General features: G+C 34.7%; 1 long non-coding RNA gene across 11 annotated transcripts in view; it reads left to right on the top strand.

The window, feature by feature from the left end:
- LOC137863708 (uncharacterized) overlaps positions 1 to 23,190 on the top strand; it is a 315,617-nt gene that overhangs the window by 89,454 nt on the left and 202,973 nt on the right. For all 11 annotated transcript variants that reach the window (XR_011101053.1, XR_011101057.1, XR_011101055.1 and 8 more), the window contains exon 2: positions 15,954 to 16,008. This is a non-coding gene — a long non-coding RNA (uncharacterized lncRNA). The remainder of the gene's footprint in view (positions 1 to 15,953; positions 16,009 to 23,190) is intronic.

Raw genomic sequence — 23,190 nt, 5'->3', positions numbered from 1 at the left:
ATAAAGCCCATTATTTCTAGAAACATGACCTCTCTATAAAAGAAAAATCTGCTGTAACCATAAAGTTAAAGGAAACAAATACTATGGGAAACCTAAATAGCTTTAACAGACTGTTTTAGTTTTGATTTTTTTTCCATCTATATGATCTATTTACATCTTATGGAAGGGTAGTTATTTGAAATTTAAATAGTAGATTTATAAAACAGGCTCTGGAAAACAGTAACAGAGATTGAACTTTATGGATGACTTATGGGTACTTTTTCTCCCATTATTTATATTTATATGCATGTATATGTATTCAGAAGTTTTCATTACCATTCTGTTGCTAAGTATGCAAATGGTTTAATTTATTGGCTTCTGTATAATGTTTTCCAACTAGTACTTTATCATGTTCACTAAATGGGGGGAAGGATTTCATCAGCAGTTTCTGCAAACCTCACTGTTTCAGGAGTGGTATATAGGCTGGTGGAACAAGTCTTGATAACAACATTATGGCTATTTTTTGTTTGTTTATCTACAGTCCATAGAGTGTCAGGCAGGCAGGATTATACAAGGGTATGACAGAGAGAGAGAGGTAAGGATGTGTCTGGGGAGGATGTGTTTTTTGTTTTGTTTTGTTTTGTTTTCCTCCTTGCATCTTGCCCGTGGAGCTCTGTATCAGAAGATGAGCTCTTGAATGACTTTTTAATGCATGAGGTGGGAGAACCATCATGTGTGTCTCATATGCATTGTAAAAATGATACAAGTGTAGAGAATATGCTGGACCAGAAGGAAAATGTGAAAGAGAGAGCAGTGGCCTAGTTCACATCCTAGAGAAAATAAACCTAAATATTTTTGTTTTTAACAGTAAACAGGGTTTTCCTATTGAATGTTTTGTCAAAAATGTACAGAGGTATCTGATTTTAATTTGTAGTGTTTGGCACAGTCTCCATTTCTTTAATTTGTCTTTAGAGAGATAAAACAGGATAAAGAATGTCTCAATTAATTATACTTATTTATACTAAATTATTAAGTATGGTATCCTTTTTTGATATATTTTTGTTTTCTTTTCAGCTGTTGTTGTTTTTTGTATTCTACTAATCCAGTGTGTATTGTATATATTTCAGTGCTGGATTTGTTCTTGCTTATAAATTTGCAAAATGCACAGCAGAGCCTACCCATTTCAGAGCAAAAGTTCTAAGGTATTCAGTCACCATAGAACAGCTGCATGTCTGAGGTTTGTGTGTGAAAGTTATATGTTTTGAAAGGTCTGCTTCTTTATCAGGTTCTTTTTTATGAATGTAAGAATTTTCTGGGGTGATATACGGTAGCATTTTGTGTTCTGACACTGTTGTAATTTCCACCCAAACCAAAACTTTCAGTCAGTTCTTGACTTTTGTTTGGCCATCAAATTGTACTTCAAAGTCCCTTCCTCCCTGCTGATGAGAAGCGTAAGACTGTTCCTTCACGCTTGCATAACCTTTGTCATCAAAGCACTTTACTGGCTTTTATTCCATCACTTCATCTATTTCTGACGTTTGCCTTCTCTCTTTCTGTGTAGTGAAAGTATGGCTTGTAGCTAATGTCCCTTAAATCCCAGAGGTATACAATGACTGATGATAAAAAAGAAAATTCTTACATTTTTTAACTTCCTGACCCAGCATTTCTCTGAGAACAGAGAGGCAAAGGAAGATAGCAGGGTCGGCAGACTTGTGATCACCAAGTGGTAGAGGGCAAGGAAAGGGAGAAGCTATTTTTGTGGCATGGGCTGCTAGCCACAGTTTTACTAGTTTGAGAAATCATAGCCAGAGGTTTAAATAAACTTTTGTTTTTCAAAAAAGTCAATGGCAGTTAAGGGTGTTGAAATTGGAAATCGACTAAGCCATTGACTTCTAGACAAGGAAAGACATTATTAAAAATTCTCTGAAAAACAGGAAGAGACTGGTTTTAGGATGAGGAAAATTGCAAAACGAAACTGCTTACTCTCTGCTTTGTGGGATTTGAAATTGTCTTCCTAAAGCATCTCTTTCCTGTCAAATTTGCAGCTGTTTCTGGCAGGCTATTCAGTATTTTCGATGCATGAAAGCAGAAATATATTGGTAATGAAATACTTGAAAGTTCTGGAAACAATTGAATCTTTCAGTATTACACTGCTGTTTTATTGGATTAACTAATGTTTATGAGGTATTTTAAGGTTTAAAAAAAAAAAAAGCAAAGCTGTGCAAGACACATGGAGTGTTAATGCAACAAAGGAATGCTTGATGTTCTGCAATGCACAGCAAGATATATGTTGAGTTCGTTCAGTCATTTTCCTTCAAAAGCTGAAATCAAATGCAAAAGCATAGAAAATATTTTCTCTTTGCTTCCTTTTTTTTTTTTTTCTTGCTGAGAAAATGTAAATCACATGAAGGCATACAAAATTTAGAGTACTCAAATAGGATTATTAGATGGCTAAAGTACTGATGTCTGCATTTTTATGTCTAAAATGGTCAAAGCCAGTCCTCTCTGATGGTTGATATCAACTGATGTTTTCTATGGTCTTTGAGTTTTCAGTCACAAAGTAGAATAGTCATGCTTGGCACAGATTAATGTTTTTACTTTTTGTCTTTGAGGAGAAACTAATGTCTAAATGGTATTATAGTCTGAAATGTGGCTTTTTTTTTCCACTGATGAGGAACTTATATTGTAACAGTTTTAATATTCACTGGCAAAGCATTAAAGAGATTCACCCCTCTGATATATTTGCTATTATCTATCTTGTGGCTGGAGTTTTTACACACCCAGAAGAGTCAATTTAATGTTTTTCTTGACTGCTAAAAAAGGCATGTCTGTGCATTTGCAAATATTAAAATGTGTGCTTAAGCAGTAGAGTATGATAGAAAGAACTTCAGCCAATTAAAAAGGAGGAAACTCCAGGGCAAAAATCAAAAATGTAAATAGGTCTTTGTTTGCTTTGCTTTTCATGTTTGTTGGATACTGATTAGTAGTATCTTCAGTTCTGATTCATCCTTCCCTCTCAAAATGTGCTTGTGGAGAACTGGAGGAAAGTGTCTTGACTAAAAGAATACCCACTTCCTATCTCACCCTGAAAATATGTAATCTTTGGACTTTGGAGGGCCAGAACAGCTGATACTAATGAGAAATTCTTCAGTTTATGAGTCTCAATTCTGGGTTTTTCACGATGCAGCTGCCTCTCTAAGCTATTCTGCTACATCTTCTCTCGGTGGCCTATATTTTTTTACAGAGTTTTAATCTAGAAGTTTAGGAGGAGTGAAATTTTTTCAGGTTAACCTGGATGTGGGAACAGATGACTGAGAGTTCAGAGCATTAAGAGGAATACTGCAGTGGTTCAGCCAAAAAAGAAATGACAACTAGATAGGGTTAATACAATTATGAAGAATCTGCAGCTAAAAATGTCTCTGTATGTGGTTGGAAACAGCATATAACATACTATTCGTGTTTTCTGCCAATCTCAGAATTTCTCAGAAAGCACAGATGCTTTTCTGACAGCAGGTTTTTTTGTTTGTTTATATGGCCTTTTTGAACTTACCCATGAGCAGTGTCTGTATAGAATGGTTTGGGTGGACTATTGAGCAAAAGTGGTAGAATTTCTATGTTGTGACAAATTTGATGGCTTTCCTTTTAGATTTCTCATATGACTTGCTTTCTCCCAAAGCCCAAAAAAAGGTTGAGGTGAGTAGAGCTATGCAAGTATAGATTCTCTTTTCTATGATGTGTCAGAAAGTGCCTTTTTTTTTTTTTTGTGTGTGTGTGTGGAGGGTTTACCATCTCAAAAGTTATTCAGAATTGTTATTATTCTTTAATAATTTTAATTTGTTATTCTTTATTAAAATTTTGATATGGCAGTTGAAGTTAGATAGTATATGGCTTCCACAATCTTAGTAGATGTTCTATTACAGTTCAGATTCACTGAATATCCACGCATTTCTCCATGTTTGTGTCTGTGGTGCAAGATCCTTACCTGCAGTTTTACTTGCTTAGTTGGCACTTTTGTTTCTCTTAGTAGTTTTTTTTAACAGAAAAAATAATAGTGACACTGAGGCTAGGCACTGCAATTTATCATGTCTGCACTGAAATCACTCCTAGTTTTGATTAGTCCATCATTGTTTTCCCATGCAACAAGTACAATTCTATGGGAAATGAGACTCCAGTAATGTCCAATTCTTCTATGCAATTATGCAATATTATCACTGCAAAATTAATAAAAACAGCATATGGAAATTCACAAGTAGCTCAATAGTGTTCAATATGATCTTGCTTTCTAACAATGGTCTGTAAATCACAGACTGAAAACTATGATCAGGATTAGAGGAAAATCCATGCTATGTATCCTCTGAAGAGGCACAAAGAAAAAGACTTGAGTTATTTGACTTCCTCGTTACTTTGCTAAAGAAGCAGTAACCCTCCCCTATCATGAGACATCTGTAGTGTGGGATTTTTCTTCTCTAAATTTAAAGGGCAGCAGCAGAGCAATCTGTTGTTTGTATAGAAGAGAGTGATGGTGAAGAAAGAAAATACACTCAAGGGAATATCTACTCTGCTCTAAGAAGCCACTTGAAAAATAAGCACAGAGAAACATTTGCACAGCATGCAGCACAGAAACAGAGGAAAAGAAGGAGGCCGTGGGTAGGCTTCCAATATAGAACACGAACATGGAGTATGTTCTCCTAAGAACAGATCCATTTTTAAAACCTGTAGTTCTGAAATTCACTGATTAGCTTGGGCAGGAGGACTTGACAGTATTCTGAGCTACAGCTATGGTTTTGAGGTCATGGAAAAAGCTTCTCCCTGTTAACCTGAACTCAGAGGTCAAGGCCAGGTGTAAATCAAGCAGATATTGTTATTCAGAATAATGTAATATTTCAGATTGATGAAAAGGATGTATGTGAAGGTGCTTTGACTTTAGACTAGTTATATTCAAATTAGTGAATATAAATGTGCTAATTGTTTGAGCGAATTGTTGACTATGCTAAGTGTTTTGTAGTATCTTTGTGTGCAGATGGATTACTTGCTAGTCTTAATGTAAGCAAACAGGGCCAAATGAAGGCCATTTGGGGTGAAACTAGAAGTCAATTAATGGTTCTTTTCTCTGGCATAAATTTTGGGCATGTGTATGTGGAGCATGAAAGTAGGAGGCTTGGTTAGCAGGGATCTCCACAATGGTAATCCCAATGACAAAGAAATGAAACTTTTTTTTTTTTCTGTTAGTTTCCCATGTTATTAGAAAAGTCTTGCTCTTAGTATCTTTGGATACTACCAATCTTTTTTGAGTCCTTGTATGCAATTTCAACAAAATTTAGCCTTGCTTTTTGTGAAAGGACAAAATGAAATCTTGCATCCCCAAAATAAACAGATGCATTATTAGTTATATTCTGAACTCAGTAACATGGTTTAGAAATCATGGTAACATACCTGGAGGGTGACATGATACTTACTATTATGTTCTAAAGTCAGTGCACAAACCCACTGCAGACTTAAACCCAAGTACAGTAATGGTAGCTGTATTAGAGAGAATTTGTTATAGAAGCTGCACACTATACTGCTCAAGAAAGGCAGCTGCTTTTGCATCACGTTCTTTTGAATAATTAGCTAACAACAGTTAGCTGATAGTGATGTGATACCTGGTTTGAAAGCCAAGGGAAAATGAATTTCTGTTGAACTATGCACAAATGGTAATTACTCGTAGTAAACATTAATGTTCTGTTTCTCCAGATGCTTCTTTGTGCACTACCCACAACACAGTAGGCCTATATTTTGTTGTTGTTGGGTTGTTCTTATGTTGTTGTTTGTTTGTTTTTTAAAGAAGCCGGACAAATCTGGATTGCTGGAGCTTGCAATTGTGAAAAATAGTAAACACTAGCTGGTAAAACCTTATTAGAAAGAGAAGGAATCTTAAGTAAAAATGCTAACAAGTGATAAAAATACATTTAACTCATTTACAGATAATTTTAAATTTCTTACAGGGCCTTACACTAGCTCTGCAATTAGGTGTTGAGGTATTTTCCAGATTCTCATTTTGGCAATCATTACCATCTTGAAGGACTCATTGGCTGAATAGTTTCTATGCAGTGTAAAATGATAGGCCACTGGAAGATCTACAGTTTCAATACAGATGGGCAGAAAATACTCTCAATCCTCTTTAAAAGGAAGTGTAACTTTTGAGTTTAAATCAAATCTTCTCAGTTTTATGCAATTTCCTTGGTACATTTTTATGCCTAATAGAACAATGTGTCAGTAACTTTCATTGTTGCTGTTTTTTCTTGCGCTGTTAAATTGTCAGTTATTTCTAGTAGGTTTAAATTATATTAGAAAGTACCCTGTATACCTTCAGTTATATTTAGAGGGCCACATTCTGGCATTTAAAATGATTATCAAAATGAAACCACAAAGTTAAATGAAAATTCTTAGATTCTTATACATTTTTCTCTTTTTAGGCTAGAAATTACTAGATTCAACGAAGATACAAATCTATTGAATTTTCCTAAGTTATGTTTACATGAAATATTTGAGGCCTACCACGAGTTTCTCATGGTAGTGGAAATATAAGAATCCATACTTTCCAGTCAGTTCATTGCAGCTCTTGAAATTCATATTTTTCTAAAATGCTTGTTCTACCTTTGGATAAATAGATTCACAATGTTAATCATAGAATTGAATATGAATTCTTGACTAATACTTAATATATTTGTTTCCAAAGACATGGAATATTTCCTTGTTCTTTTGGTCTGCTAGCCTTATTTCTAATTGCTCATCTGTTTTACAGATAAATTTTGGTATTTCACTTGGTCACTTAGAAGATTTTTTTTGTTTGCTTTTTCCTTTTCTTTTTGGAATTAACATATATTAAAAAGCTTGCAAAGTCACTCATCAAAGATAGAACAGAACTCACATTTTTTCATACCTCTGTCCTATTGATTTGTTTATAAATAGATAGATAATGTTTTTATGAAGTTGCTCTGGTCTTCTGTTGAATTGCATAATGTCCTCACCTATGGTGTGCGTCACTTTTCCTGACTTGTCTAATGTATCAGTTTCTACAACAAATTTAGAACTAGATTGTATAATCCTATGATATTATTTTGCTGCTGAAACCTTCTGGCTGAATTACTACTAAAGAGGTGTATGGTACAAATATGATGGACAGAGTGTGTTTTATTGCTTTGAGTGTTACAATGTTCTTTCAAATGCTGTGGCTGGACAAGGCGAATGCTGGTTTGCTCTGTTCTGACCGAAGGTCAGGTAGAGCCATTTGTGCACAATGCACTAGATTGCTCCTTCTCATGGATATAAGAGGGAAATGAAGAAGAAATACACTTCTGGTGCACAAGCTAAGGCAAGAGGAAAATACAAGTGAGCATGCAGGAGGCCCACAGTGCTGAGACTTCTGAGGAAACAATGAAATGTTTTACCTAGAGATATAACAGAGCATGTGTCAGTCTACTGCATCCAAGGAAACTTTGAAGAATAGCTTGATTGAGAGCAAGCCTGAGAGTAAGGAAAAACTCTGCAAGGATGCAATAGGAAGACATTTATTTACAAAGATTATTTATTTCTGATCTATTTCTAATCTTTCTCATCACTCTCAATTTTCTTTATTTGAAAAATTGTTGTGTTGTGTATTTTCAAAAAAAAAAAAACAAACACCTTGGCATTTGAGCTTAAAAGCCATTCTGATCTTTTTAGATCAGAATCTTTTCAGTGCTTGCTTTTAAGAAAAGGTCTAGGCATTTTTTTGTCAAAGGTCTGACCACTCAGATTCTGTAACAGGTCTTGGCAAATTCATACATACTCTCAGTTAATATTGGTAATTTAAATGCTATTTGTGCTTACTGATACTTTTCTGGATTTATGGGACTACATGAATTGGATATTAAACAAAAAGTGGTTTTGTACATGTATTTGTATTTTCAAATGTATAACCATAAAGAAAAATATTCTAGATTTTATGTACATATGGGTGCTTTCTTATCACCTGAACTGACCTCAGTTTAAATTTTGACCATTTCTTTTTGTGATGCAAGGTTATATTCAAACAGAAAATTTCAACAGAAATCTGTTTGTTGACTATTTTGGACTATAACTGAGTATTTTTTGTAGAATATCCCGAGTTGGAAGGGACCAACAAAAGTCATCAAGTCCAACTCCAGGTTCCACACAGGTCTACCCAAAAACTCAGACTGTATGACTGTATGACTAAGATGTTTGTGAATATCTACTTTAGCTAGTAGAATTCGTCATTACACCAAAACTTTTTAAATTTAATACAAAAAGAGCTCTATATCAAGTTTTGTTTCACTTTGTTCCCATAAAAAATGAAACTGATTTTACAGATAGACTTGTTCATAAGGGAAGTGCTTGTCTCATTGACAGAGCTAGTATTAGGAAAACATGCTTGTCTGTTTGTTCCCCTTTTGGCTAGAATGTAATAGTTCAGGGTTTAAGTTTTCCTGTTTATCAGTATTAAATTAATGATGGGTAGATATATAACAATCAGTTTTGGAGTAAAAAGAAAAACAGCCAAAGAGTTTTTTGTGACAGTGTTGTTAATACCTTTTGCGTTTGTTTTGTTTCACATGGCCTCGAAGTCTGTAGGTCTCCCTTAGTTCACTGTTAATACTACCTCGAAGACTCAAATCTACACAAGACTTTTGTATCACTGTTTTCATTATGTCCCTAAGCAGTAAACCCTGAACTGCACTGGGTATTTTTTTTTTCTCAAAGAGGAATCAACTGCTGAGCAAACAATTGTCTGCAACCTTTGAAGAACTGCAGGCAATGCCTGATAGGCTTGTCCCATTGCTTTGAAGGAACCAAACAACAAAGGAGTATATTGTTGCATTTACTGTCTAGGTTGCATTTATTGATGATACAGTAAAGATTGTTGTCTATCAATCAGCTTCTCTTGTGGATAGTATCCAGCAGTGTGTTGGTTCGGTTCATCCAGTACATACAGTCTATTTTGAGAACATGAGGATTAAAATGCATCTCTTTCTTTCATGCTTTCAAACACAGGAAATATTTTGTATCTTCTAGCCTCTGTGGTTTGCCTTTTTATTTCCCATTGGTGGGGGCAATATGTAGAGTTTCTAATGAAGATGAACTTTAAAGGTGGAATTTTGCTCAGGATGAGGGCAAGGTCACTTATCTGTCACAGCATCTGGAAAGCAGGCTTGCTCCTTATCATAGCTAGATGCAAATTGTTCAATGAAACATGTTTTCTATTGGAAAAATGCCATTTATTTGGTTCTTCCAGATCCTTGATAAGTGCCTTAATCACTGGACCATAGCCAGTTCCCCATGCTATGCCTTCAGGAAAGTGTTGGCAATTACACTAAATGCAATGACTCCTAAAGAGAATAAGAGCTCTGTACCTTGAGGCTTAAAGCATGTCTTCTGATATTTCAGATACTCAGCTTGAGATATTTGGCCCCACACAGAAAATAATGAGTTAAAGAGTGAAGATGAGATGGACTGTGGGATGATTGTTCTTGTTGTTGTTTTGGTTTTGTTTGTTGTTTTGTTTTGTTTTTTAAGTAAAAGTTTTGAAACTCTTTGCCACACGATGCTGTTGGTGCAGAGTTTACATCGGTTCAGAGAGATTTGGATTAATCCTTAGAAGAAAAATAAATCCATAAAGAGCTGCTAAATACAGAAATATTTAAGAAACTCCTGGTCTATGGCTTATTGCGTGCTGAATGAAGACATCCAATATACAACATAGGTAGTGATGAGCTAAATAGTCAGGATGGCTATTCTTATATTCTTTACGTGATTATGGGGAAGAATAGTGACACGAACGTAAGTCTGCAGGTAAGGTAATTGGCTGTTCATATGGGACATAAGAGTGGTGCCTGCTTTGCAAAATATTTCTAAGCTGAGTCTTTTTGCCTATTAAATTGAATTCCTGTTTTCTAGTCAACCTTTCCTTAAGCAAAAATACTAGGAAAGGAAACTCCTGGATGATAAGTAATGGTTTGATGGTGAGGTTGTCAGTTTGTGGTAGAGGAAGTTTATAAGCTGTGAAATAAATTAATCTCATTATGTTTTCATGTAGGAGGAACAGGAAAAATAATAAGAGCAAGAACAAAGAGAAGCAGGCAATTGCTTCTTAGTAAGAGGCACAGTCCTCAAACAGAAAACAGTGTAATAGCAAGTGAGAATTTCTTTCCCTGCTGACGTATCTTACTTAACTAATGTAGCATTTCTAGTGCCTCTGTCTCTGAGAAATCCTCACTATGTCTTCATTTTAGCAGTGCTTTGGTATTTGGAGGCCAAACAATTACAGTTCTAGTACACTGCAGGAGTCAGTGCTCCCATTAACAGTAATGGAGGTTGGGTCTCTGCTCCTGAACACGACACTCAACATTCACCCATAATTGTCTATGAAATCAAATCATATCCACTTTATTATTTGACATCGCTCCCACTGACAGTTCTGTAAACACATCAAAATTGCTTTCTTGGATGTTTGGCACATACCCTTTTGTATCCTTTGAGCCATTTCTACTCATTTAAGATGTTCTAGAATGTCTCACTGTGAAATAACTACTGAAGATGGTTAACCTATTGATCTATTATCCCTTTCCCTGTGTTGCCTCTCCCTTTCCATTTATCTTTTCTGTTTCCTCATTATCTGTAGTTTTTATGATAATGTCATCCAGATGAATTCATGCATATGTCCAAAGGAGAGTTTCTTATGTCAAGTTTTGTAGTTGTTTTTTGTTTGTTTGTTTGTTTTTGTTTGTTTGTTTTTTTAATCAGTGAATCAGCTTCATTTGCTTGTGAGGAAAGTAATGTTTGGTTGAATTGTTTCTGTTGGATTAACATATACTTTTATTTGTGCTAGTCATGAAAACAGATATATTTTTCTTATAAATTCTAATAAAAGGAAGTAAAATCTTGTTAAAACCTTCCAATTTTCAAAGTTCCTTTTTTTCATTGTTTATATATGGTTCTGCAGCCTAGATATTTTTAGACCAGAACTCCTGCTGAAAACATAGATTTTCAATATTTAGAGACCACGTGAGTACACCTTTATAGAGATTGTCTTTGGTCCTATGTTGTTCCAGTTTCTTTGCATCTATTCATAAAGTACACTTGATGGAAGCTTTTTTCTCTTTTGCCTGATTTAGCTTTTTTTTTTTTTTTTCTGTCTTCAGAGATATAAATGTTGGAATATTTAATTTCACAGCAAATAATCTACCATCGTGGATGAATATATGCCTTTTAGGTGGTCACCTAAAGACCACCTTAGAGTGGTCTTCCCCCCCCACACACACACACACTTTAGAGAGTCTGGAGAGTCTGATCATGAAAGATGTTGAACCAGCCTCCATTTCTGTGGAATTTGAGGGTACATCATGAACTGGATAACTGGGGCAATGGTGCCTATTTCTCTTTTCTCATACATGTCATGCCTCATAAAGGATGAAACTTTCTTTTTCGTAATAGACATATTGTACAGGGGCTTCTCAGAATGGGACAACAAACAGAACTTGAAAAATGGAACAGTTTGTTAAACTTCGAATGAGTACCTTGCTGTTCACTTGGCCCAAATGCACTACATCACAAGAAGGCATTTTATTTACTTTTAATAAACATTTCACTGTACTACTTGCTAAGGATGCTTTTAATAAACAGTGAAATTTTCATGAACAGTGGTTTCTTTAGTACAACCTTATTTTTTGTTATCCCCAAGATTGTTGCCAGCCTACCAAGCCGTTTCTGTTAAATGCCATGATCAGTGAAAAATGTTATAGTACAAGTCTCAAGGTGATATCAGAAACACTGCTTAAGTTCTGTGTATATGTGAAACCCACATGGGTGGACGTTTATTTTGTTATCCTAACAACCAAGGAATAGAGTCAAATTTAGTAATATAACAGTACTCTATCACAATAGATATGTTGAAGGTTTTTTGTCTGTGCCTAAGTCTTTGCAATGTTAGTACATGTTGGCAATGTAAATGCTACAGGCTTTTCTAGGTCATTTAGCATTATATGAGAAATCACAGCTCTGACCCCATATGGTGAAGCGTCAGAAGCTAAACAGATTGGTAGGGCAGGGTCATAATGCACTATAATCCTTGAGGACATCAGATGCTGTTTAGCCAATTCAAAGCAGCTTGACATTCCTTTCACCAGTGACACTGTTTATTTCTCTGTAATAGTTCTGTCATAAAAACTAACTGCACCAGACAGATTTGATATGAATTTCCTAAAGTAGTTTCAAGAGCGGTGGACAGGGTTTAATTCTAATATATATTGTGCATTACTTGGTTCATACAACAAACTGCATGTGTTGGAAGTAGAATAAATCTCTGGCTCTTGCAGGTGGTTTTTTTTTGTTTGTTTTGTTTTTTGAATTATATTAGCAGGTTGTGAGGGAATAAGATACATGTTTTAAGGTATTGTGGTTTAGTAGTCAAATCACAGAATCACAGAGGTGATAGACCTCCTACATTCTATTTTCATAGCTAGTATTTGCTAGTAATAAAAATCCCATTACACTTTCTCTGATTTCTCTTACGCATTCATAGTATGAAGAAGAAAAGTGGAACTGCATAAAGATTGCCTTGGAAGGGACTGCAGGAGATTGTATAGTCTGTATAGATGCAAGATGGAATCAAATCACAGATAGATGCTGGCTGAACTTATCCTAAAACATCTCTAATGATGGTAACTTCACACCCTCTGTAAGCAATCTGTTCCAAGGCTGCAATAATATAATTTTTTAGTCTGGCTTTTTAGTTCTTCTAGCCATAAATTCAGTATGATGTTGCAGGAAGAATACTGGTGGATTTTGCATGAGAAACATTCAAGGAAAAACACTGTGATTATTTCCTGGCGAGCAGAAATGTTTCTCTCTCCATTTATTGCTATGACAAATAACCCAGTCGGGACTTAGGCAAACTTTAGTATGTGTGTGCATGTATGCGAATGCACATATGCATGTGTAAATGTAAAGACTGTAATGCCATTCTGTCCTTTAGAAAAATTCTATTAAAAATTCTTAGAAGTTTGATATTTCTGAAGCTCAAGGACCCGGAATTACGGGGATTCTACTCATAGCAATACTCTTTGCAAAAGTTTGAACTTGTTAGTTTGTACATCTCTTTCTTCACCTTTAGAGATGAGATAACACTTAGAGGTGTTGAGGAGCATTAACGATCTGACATTTATGAAATTTTTGTGCTTATGTCTCACCATCCATCTCCATTTCTCAGTGTTTTTGCTTTTGTTCTAGCTGGTTTTATCAGGCCAGAACTGTATTTAATGTTGAAAATCTGTGTTAAACTGTATATTAAAATATTTCATGTACAGCATACCTATTTGCAGGTGTGTGCTAATGGTATTATTGTTGGTTGTGTGTTTTTTGTGTGTTTGTTTTTTTTTTTTTTTCCCCCTCCTATGTACAGAATGTATTTAGAGGCTATTTTATGTTACTCATCAAGGTCAATTTCTCATTTTAACTCCTAGATCATTATAGAACTGTATGTTTAAAAACTCAACATGATCATGTTAGAATTGCACGTTGAGGTGTTTCATACAGGTGTGAGATGTTTCATACAGAATGAACAAATCTGTGTACACAGATGTATAGAAGCTCAGAGTAAACATTTTTTATATAATTTATTTATAATTGAATCTGTGAAGATACTGCATATTTTTTAGCTAGCAGTTGCAGTCACAGGAGAATGTATGCTTTTCTGCTGTTATCTGGGATGTTATTGAGCCTGAAATACAGTTTTGTTTAGCTCAGGCACGTCAAAATTTCCTTTAACCTCCACAAACTCTTGTATTCCCAAAAGCATCATTGATCATCCATCTCCAAAATTATCACATTGCCTTGTTCTTAATTACTGTGTTTGTTACTCTTTCTCCTCTTCCACTTCTTCTTTTTGTAGATTAATTTAAATGTTATTGGAGTAGTTCATTTTGTCTCCCTTTAGAAATCAGGTTTCTCTTCATTTTGTCTCCTCATTTTTCAGTCTTGCCATGAATTTTAATTCAACCATAAAACCTAGAGTTTTAGATATCCTAGATCTTATTTCTCTCCTTTATATATATATATATATTTATTTATTTAATTTATTTATTTTCTAGGAAAATATATATTTAAAAAAAAAGGCAGTGATTTTTTGCTAACACTCAGATATCAAACTCCCTAGTCTCTTACAGCTTTTCTTTGCATAAAACAAGTTGTTCAATGGCATATCCTACTGACATAGGATACAATGTACAATGTATAATATTTGATCTTTGCTTTGACTACTCTGTTCTGCATGTAATGCATATAGTGTTACATATGACTCTCTAGACTGTCTTAAGAGCAATGCTCCTACAAAAGCTTTTTCTAATTCATGAAGAGCATAAGAATGCATAGCAACTTGATAGTGTTCCTAGTCTCATTACTGTAAATAGGGATATTTTTTTCCTGGGGTCATTAATAGACCTGTAGTCTCAAACAATCAATTCCTGTTACAACTTATTTTCCTACCAGTAATTGTATTTTATAATACCAAGTTAAGAAAATTGCTTCAAATGCTCGGCTTATTCGGATGATGTTCAAATTTTAATTTGAAATGAATAACAAGTATGGAATTCTTTTGCTATCTGCCAGCATTTTATATTGTCCAGTGGGAATCTTATGATCTTGTGCAACTTGAGAGGAGACCCTTCTGCTTTGCTGTTCTTCTCATTATGCCAATCAAAAAGTCACTCCTAATAGTATGAAAAAGCCACACAATATTTCTGGTATTTCTTGTTGAATCTGAGAAGAATCCCTACCCACCTCTCCCACCCCCCAAACCCTGCCATCAGGTGTTCTTTTTAATTCTAAGAATTTGCATTTTCTGAATAGAACGTTCATTGAGTTACCTTCTAACTCAAATTTTAATTAGTTGATATAATAACTATTGACTTCGCTGTAGGGATATGCCTGTATTATTGATATGACAATTAAATGCAAAATGATTAGTCTATTAAAGAAGTACTAATTGACTTTTGTCTTACTAGGCTAAACTATTAAGAGCTGATTGGCCAAAATAAAGTAGACTGTATCTGTAATTATCAAGCTCTGGATTTCACTTCATATGCTACTCATATTTTTTTCTGTAATTATTTTTCATATTTTCTTTTCTCTTTTTATTCATATTTTTTTCTGTAATTATTTGATTACCCTCTGAATTGAAAGATGTACGTTTTCAGATGGATTTTAATTTAGTGTAAATAGAAATTGAAGAAGTATTTGTGTTTATTGTTGATGCAATAGTGGAACAATTTATGGTCAAAGGAGAAAATTCCTAGATGATCTGAAAATTGTTATATTTTGATGGTGCCAATAGGCTTAAGCATGTTAACTAGTAAGATTATTATTATACTTAAAATTGGGTCTTAATAACCTAACTTGATTTCTCTGCCTCAGTTTGGGAAGTGGATCCAAGCTGGGCCTAACGTTATTTATTTAAGGTTTATACTTTTTGTCATTATAAGAGTTTTTGTGTAGACACAAATGGTTGTGCAAGACAATTTTACCATTATATACTGTTGTGGTTTTTTTTTTGTCTTGACTTTTTTGCATTGTCATTATACACACTATTGTCTTATATGTAGTAAAACCTTGACTACTTTTTTTTGTATATAGGCACAACAGGTCATCCTTTTCTGTTTGTGAAAAATCTTGTCGACTTAGAAATTCCCAAAATCCATAAAATCCCAAAATTGCATAACACCAGAAGCTTTAAGAGACCAGCATGAGTTTAACACCTTTTTTGCTTATGCTATATAGGTAGAAAAATAATTTTGACCTTAGGGTTAATATTTAGTTGTATTGATATTAAAGAATTGAAATGTTTAACTGCAAAATTGAAATGAAATTGTTGCTGACAGTTCTTATTTATCAGTTGTAATCGTTTGTGCATACTAAGTATTGCTTTTCTCTCTCTCTCCCAGCCCAGCTATAAAAGAACACTGATGTAGCTTCAAAATCAAGACCTAACAAGACAAGGTAAGACTCAAAGGACATAACACTGAGTTGATGTTAATGATCTTTGCTCTTTTAGAATCAAGTTTTACCTAGTGTTTCACTGGTACTGTACTCCCGTGAAATTTTATTCTTGAGTTTTTATTTTCATTAGAAAAAATGTTTTAAACTCTATGAAAATATTTTCCATTTGTATCAATGTGGTACTCCATGTTTTCACAATTTGTCTTTTTGTCCTTGGCAGAGTAGAATAGTGGATGACTATAGGTGGCTGCTTTTCCTTCACCACACTAGTTGTCTTTTAGAGTTAAGCAGAAATTTTTGAAGAAGCTCTTTATATTTTTCAAAAATTCTTTTTTAGGTAATTAGTGATGTTCACAGGTTTTCATTACTCCGTAGTTTTTGTGCCCAAATACCATGGCTTGAAACATTCACAGCAGTCATGAAAAGAAAACAAAGTGAAAGCAGGACATGTGTGTGTGTTGAATGTAGTACCAGCAGTGTTGCTTCTCTCTGTTGCTGATGAGTGCTTAAAACTACAGAGCTTTTTCTTTTGTGCTTTTGTGCACATATAGTATCACTTCAGGAATATCTGAGGTGCTTCAGTGTTAGCTAGTAGAAAACAGTGATGATGAGAGATTGAGATGAAATCTCAATTTCAAATCTCAATCTCCAATATTGAGATTTGGAGGTTGGTAGAAGGAAATGACATACTGGGAAAAGTTAAAGTGCTTTCACTTTTCTCTCTAGTGGTGCTCTATGTCGTGGTTGATAACATATCAAAGGAACAAGAACAGATGCCTGTTTTGTTATAAAACTGCCTATACATGCTACTCCCCAGGCAGCCCATTCCCTAGTCCAGGGGATCATTAGGCTAACAGCACAAATCAGACAGCTGTCTGCCTGCTAAATCTGTTGTTCCCCTTCTCCCAGGCCAAATTCAGTGGATCCATGTGATTGTAGGCTCATTATGTCAACAGACAGGACTTCCTGAAGCTATACATTTCAGAACTGCTTTACCACTTCTGTCACAAAAGCTAGCCAGAAGACAGTGAGGTGGCTTAAATTGAATTTAAAGAACTGTAGCTCTAAATGATTGGAACCGGAAATAAATTTTATAAAATGAAAAAAATGAAAATAAAAAGGAACAACTTTGCCAGTGGGGTTCAGAAAGAATTGTGAAGGTGTTAGAATCATAGAATATCTTGAATTGGAAGGGACCCACAAGGATCATAGAGTCCAACTCCTGGCACTGTGCAGGTCTACCCAAAAATTCAGACCATGTGACTTTGTGCACAGTCCAATCACATTTTTAAATTCAGACAGGCTTGGTACAGTGACTACTTCCCTGGGGAGCCTGTTTCAGTGTGCAACCACCCTATTGGTGAAGAACCTCTTCCTGATGTCAAGCCTAAACTTCCCCTGCCTCAGCTTGACACCATTCCCATGGGTCCTATCACCAAGTGTTGGTACAACAGACTGTACTTATATTTGAGCAGAACTTGAGGTGTGAATTAATGTTTTACTCAGTTTTAAGACATTGAATTCTCTACCTCTAATACACTGTAGATGGTGGCAGGGTTCTGTCAGGTTGTGTGAGTGAGAATGGCAATCTGGGAGTAGAAGAATATAATTAGATAGAAGCCTAGAATGCTGATGCTGCTAATTATGCAATTAAGTAATATTACAGAAGCCTTCTGATGCAGTATCATTTTAAGAGGAAGAAGCATAGCATCACCGGGATTCTTCACCTAGTGCTAAAAAAGAAAAAAAAAAAAAGTAAATAAAATAAAAAAAAACATAACTAGTTTCTAACCCTGAGTAATATTTAAAAAAATGGAAATAATATGTTCTGTTTTCTGTGATCTGTTTTTAGCTGAGCATTTTGTTTTGCTGAAAAAAAAATCTGAAAATTATTTGCTAGATTTTTTTTCATTATGTACGTTCACAATTTAGTAGTTTAAAATATACTTGGCAATCTAAAAAAGATCAAATAAGTATCACAAAGGTGTTTCTTGTTGCACCCCACTTGGTATTTTTGAATATAGGACAAAGTTTTCCAGCTAACTGTTTCAAAAATCTTTACTCTTGCTTAGAAAAAAAAATAAAAAACCTTTGCAAACTTTTTTCAAATTTCATTTAAGTAGCTTTCTAATTATGTATGCAGAGTAACTTCTTTTCTCCTTCATTACATTCACAAAACCTCAGTGAGAAACAACTTGCTTCATTTAAGATTAATTAAGATCTGAATGTAGCAAACTACAAATTTTATTTACACAGGACTTTCAGAGAAATCTGGGCATTCATTTTTTCAGCTGTAGGTCAATTATCTATCTTAAAACTGAATAAAAGGGATAAATAATGTTTTAAATTGGAGGAAAGAATGGAACAACTTGGTACAAGGGAGAAAAATGATCTACAAATAAGAATGGCAGCTAAAGCAGGTCAATATGGAGAACAACAAAAATAAAATGTTCCTGGGAAGCTTGAAAACTAACCATATTTGGAATGCTTCTAATTAAGATTTTGAGGTAGTTGTTTAACTATGAGATGTAGTGGATCTTTTATTATCCCGTGTTGATTTACATAAGTGGAAAAAAATAAGAAAACAAATATGAGAAGACCTTTGAATTGTGAAATTACCATAGTTGTCTTTAAAAAGTTACAGTTCTATTTTTTTTTTTTTTTTCCTATTAACAGTAAAAAGTCAGGGAATATTATTTCTTTTTTTTTGAGTCATTTTAATTTATCATTCCACTCAAGATGGTTCCACTAGATGTTTAACCTAAAAGAAAGCTGCTTTTTTGACAAAGCAGCTGAAAGTTTGTAGGTTCTGTTTTTTTGTTTTGTTTTCTCTCTAGATTGTATGATTTTTACTATTTGAGGTGACAGAAATGGAGTTTTAGAGGGAAAAAAAGGCAAAAAAAAAAGAAAAGAAAACAAAAACTGTTGAACAGCTAAGACCTTCTTCTACTGAAGTGTAGCTATTGATGGTGGAAGAACTGAACATTAAAAAAGAGCAACCCATTTAAAAAACAGCTAGCCAACACAATCTGATTAGAAGTTACTGCAAATGCTACTCTGCAATGAGGAATTTTATACCTTTTATGTTCAATTGCATTTCCTAAAGCTTTTTTTTGGTAATTTTTGGTAACTGTACCACCTGATACAGGAAATAAACTATCTTATCGAGGTACTGAGTGACTATTTGCATAAGTTTTATCATTCCCATTATGAAATATGTGAATTTATTTACATGAAGGAAATACAAATGTAAAGGTCAAAGAGATTCTCTAATTTCAGTTTTCACATGAATGATTTGATATCTTAGATCTTGTCTTCAGAAGTGCTGAACAAGTACAACATTTGTAGAAATAGTTTTGTTTGTGGTAATTACCAGTTTGAAATGAAATGTTTATTGCTTGTTATACAGTGATAAAACCAAAACCTGGAGATGACTGGAAATTTTTTTGTCAGTTGCTCCTGGGGTCCTGTGCTTGGAAAGTTCTTCCAAAAAAAAGATGTACAATTCAATTATCAAGGGTCATTAATACTTATTAGGTTATTCTTTTCTGTTTGGCTATAGTGATTTTTCAAAGCTGTAGAGTTCTGCATGTGTGAAAGGTGTTTGAAAAACAGGGAGTGCTGCACAGGTATGCTCATCCTGATTTTCCCAGTCTTCTGGGAAAGAAATGTGAAACCTTATTTCCCCTTGAAAATAAGGGGATGTGGCCACCTTGCTTCTGTGCTTCGGCAGGGCTAACCTGAGTCCTTGCTGCAATTATGGCACTTGAGATGGGGGAGGGGGGGAAGTAAGGAAGCATGGCGTATGTTATCATTAAAGGTATGTTATCATTATATGCTGCCTTAAGGAGGATCCTTCCCTTGTACCTCTGACCTAAGAGGCAAAGCATAATTTTGCCTCCTACTCAGGATTTCTTTTTTCTTTTTATTTTTTTTCTTCTTTCTTTTATTTTCTTAAAGGCAATTCTGTGTGCCTTTTCAATGCAATGTGGGTCATCTTCAAATGTAAGCTGTTAAGCTTTTGCAATCCAATTTTCAAGAAAATTAACTGGTTCGTTCTTACCCTGATCATATGGGAGCCCGTGTAGCCTGAGGTTTTCATCTTGGATCTAGTTCTCAAATATGTCTGCCTTGGTCTTCAGGATTTTATCTCCTTCCATTAGATTTCCAGAGATGTAACTTTTAAAAACATTGTTCCTTGGCTTGTGTATTCAGGCTTTTCCTCAGGTATCAAAAAGCAACGTAATTTTTCTTTCCATTTCATATTCTATGCTTCTCAAGCTCTTGTTATCCCTCCCACCCAACTTGCAGACTTGGGAGAATTACCCTCAGCAAATGATTTAGTTGAACATATCAAATTTCTTTTAGTATTTTTGAAATGTTCATAATGAAAATACTGTGCCCTGTTTTATTTATCGATAGATGCATCAGCTTGAAATGCTTCTTAAATTATGTTTTATTGGAAATGCTGTTTTTTGTTTGGCATGGTATAAGAAATTGGAACTATGGTCATCTTTTTTCATGGATGCGTTGACCATGAAGTTCTGCCCCACAAATCATAAGCAAATATTTTGAAAATATTAGTTTGTTTAGCATTCCAAAACTTGCTTCCTAGGAAAGGCAGTAATTATTCTGTGGTAGTCTCTATAGAAACCATTTAACATTCTGAATTTTAAAGGCACTGTGGTGTTAGTACAGGGTAGCAAGCCAGAGATTTTATACAGCTTGAACAAAAATCTGATGAAAATGTGGTATATGCTTCAGTAAGAGGTTTCAGTGAGAAGTTGGAAAACATGAAGGTCTCCGTTTCTTTTATGAGAGACCTTCTCAAGAGACAAAAGCCTTGCATAAGGATCCTTTTCAACTCATCTGCTGTCTCATAGCTATCTCATATAAATAAGAAAAGAGATTTTCTACTAAAAAACAAACAAACCTTTAAGCACTCCAGAGCTATCCACATTAAACATTTGACCACACTGTTTTTCTTAAAACCTACAGGAAGAAAGCAGTTTCTTAGGCTTGTTTCTGACTCCTCTGTTACTAATTGGATTTTTCTCAGAAGATGGATACTACCTCTTACAGTAATTAGATGCTATAAAGTCTCAGAATGTATATCTGTTCAATATTGTTTTAATTTTTACAATCATATTTCGTTATCTATATATTATAATTAATTCCTTTAAGTTTTATTACTATGCATTAAGAAAAAGTAAGTTACTAATGGTTGTGCTCTATGGCTGATGGAAGGTACTTTCTTGTCTTTCTGGTGCATATGTTTTAAAATGACCCGATCTGTGAATAAAAGGCTTTTGGTAGTATAACCAGAGGGGCAAACTACAAGAGATGCTACTGAAAATGCTATTGTTGGGCATGTACTGTTAAATGTATTGTTACTTAAAGATGTAATATGTAAAGTTGTTAACCAGTCACGCACACTAAAGGATGATTTTGCTTTTTAATGCTTGCATGTTATAATGTCCAGTATGTTTAAAGATGTCAGAAAGTTAAAAAGTCAAGCCAAATTATAGCTCTGCTAATGTTAGTTGTGTTCCAGTACAGATTTGGTTATGCTAAGGTTGTCTTTTCTCATTGAGGTCACAAGGCAACTGTGTGGCTGTAGTATGCTCTAAAAACAGTCCACAGGCACTGTAACAGGGCCTTGTCTGAGTCTGCTCATCAAACAATAATAATTAAATAATAATAATAATAGTAATAATAATAATATCTGAGAAACTGGAAAACTGGACACATTTTTCTTCATGTCCTGTGCTTGCTACTATTTGACTGCTACTGTATCTGTGCTAGCAAGTTTAATAGCTCATTAGTTCTAGTTAGTAACTGTTTTCTCAGCAGCCTTCCATATCAGAACATGATGATCAGTAATAAAACCACACAAAAACTGCTACCTGGCAAAATAAATGTCTAGAATGCGAATCAATGAACTTCAAACAGAAGTAAATTTCTACAGCCATCTGTTGTTACTGCTTCTCTATGCAGTTGCAAAATTTTGACAAATATATAGTTATTGCATGGAGATATCAGCTATCTACATATCTAATAGCCTTATATACTTGCATGTTTGCAGAAAAATATTTCAAAAGCTGAATTCTGAGGGTGTGGTTAAATAGTATTGTAGTGGTAATCTGTTTTTGTTCGGTTATGGAATGTGTACTGCAAAGATGGTGGAAGTCTGTCCCCTAACAAACAAACACACACACACACACACACGCACATTTTTTTTCTTATAATATTGTGGTGCATAGCTGAGAGGTCAGTATGCAAATGAAACACTGTAAGGGCACCTTTAAGGCACAAGCTGATTTGTGTAGAGTCAGCTTCACAGTGTGGAAAGCTACAGCGGAGGGCTGTCTGCTCTGGGAGAGAAAATGTATTGTCAAAGCCTATGAAGGCTTGTATGCAGTGACGCAGGGTACTCAAAATGATACTTTAACATACTAGTAAATGACCAATTTCATTTAATTTGTTGATGAAAATGTATCTCAAGATTCAATGGGGGCAGTACCTCACAAAAGTCTGTCACGAACATATTTTATGAAAAATGCAAGAAATGTAAACTTACAACATCTGGAGCTGTAGCTCATTCATGGTTTTAAGATACTTTGTTTTGTGTGTTGGCAACTAAAATATTGGTAGGAAATGCTGCTGTTTGTATTGCGTTTCCATCAATTCATGGCATAGTAATTCCTTTATTCACTATATAGGGAAATAAAAGGACCACTGTTTCTTGGGTGGATATATCCTGTAACAGTTGTGGCCCTTTTATTTCCTTCCCTCTGACTCAGATATATGCAGTTGTTAATAGAGTTGCCTGGCAGTGCTTTATCACTTTCTCAGCAATGTTATCTTCATATCTGTCTTTATCTTTAGTTCTTTCTCTGGTAACACAGCGTGAAGATGATCCTGCTGTGATAGGAACTGCTGCTAATACAGGTTTACAGTCAGTTTTTTGAGTGATTTTGCATGCATGTGGAACAGTGACATTGGTAGAACCACTGTTCAAAGCCACTTAGGAGCCCTGAGAGGAGAAAGCAGGTTAACTATTGACGTAAATTATGCAGCACACACTTCTAGACTAGAAATGAAGTAAAATGGGGAGGTGGAGGGAATGAAGACAGTCCAACTGTAGGTCCCAAAAATGCTTAACTTGTCAAAATTATTGGG

Source organism: Anas acuta, chromosome 13 (assembly GCF_963932015.1).
Source record: "Anas acuta chromosome 13, bAnaAcu1.1, whole genome shotgun sequence".
NCBI classification, from domain to species: Eukaryota; Metazoa; Chordata; class Aves; order Anseriformes; family Anatidae; genus Anas; species Anas acuta.
The sequence above is the reverse complement of the archived record's forward strand: the minus strand, read 5'-3'. Positions and strand labels throughout refer to the sequence as shown.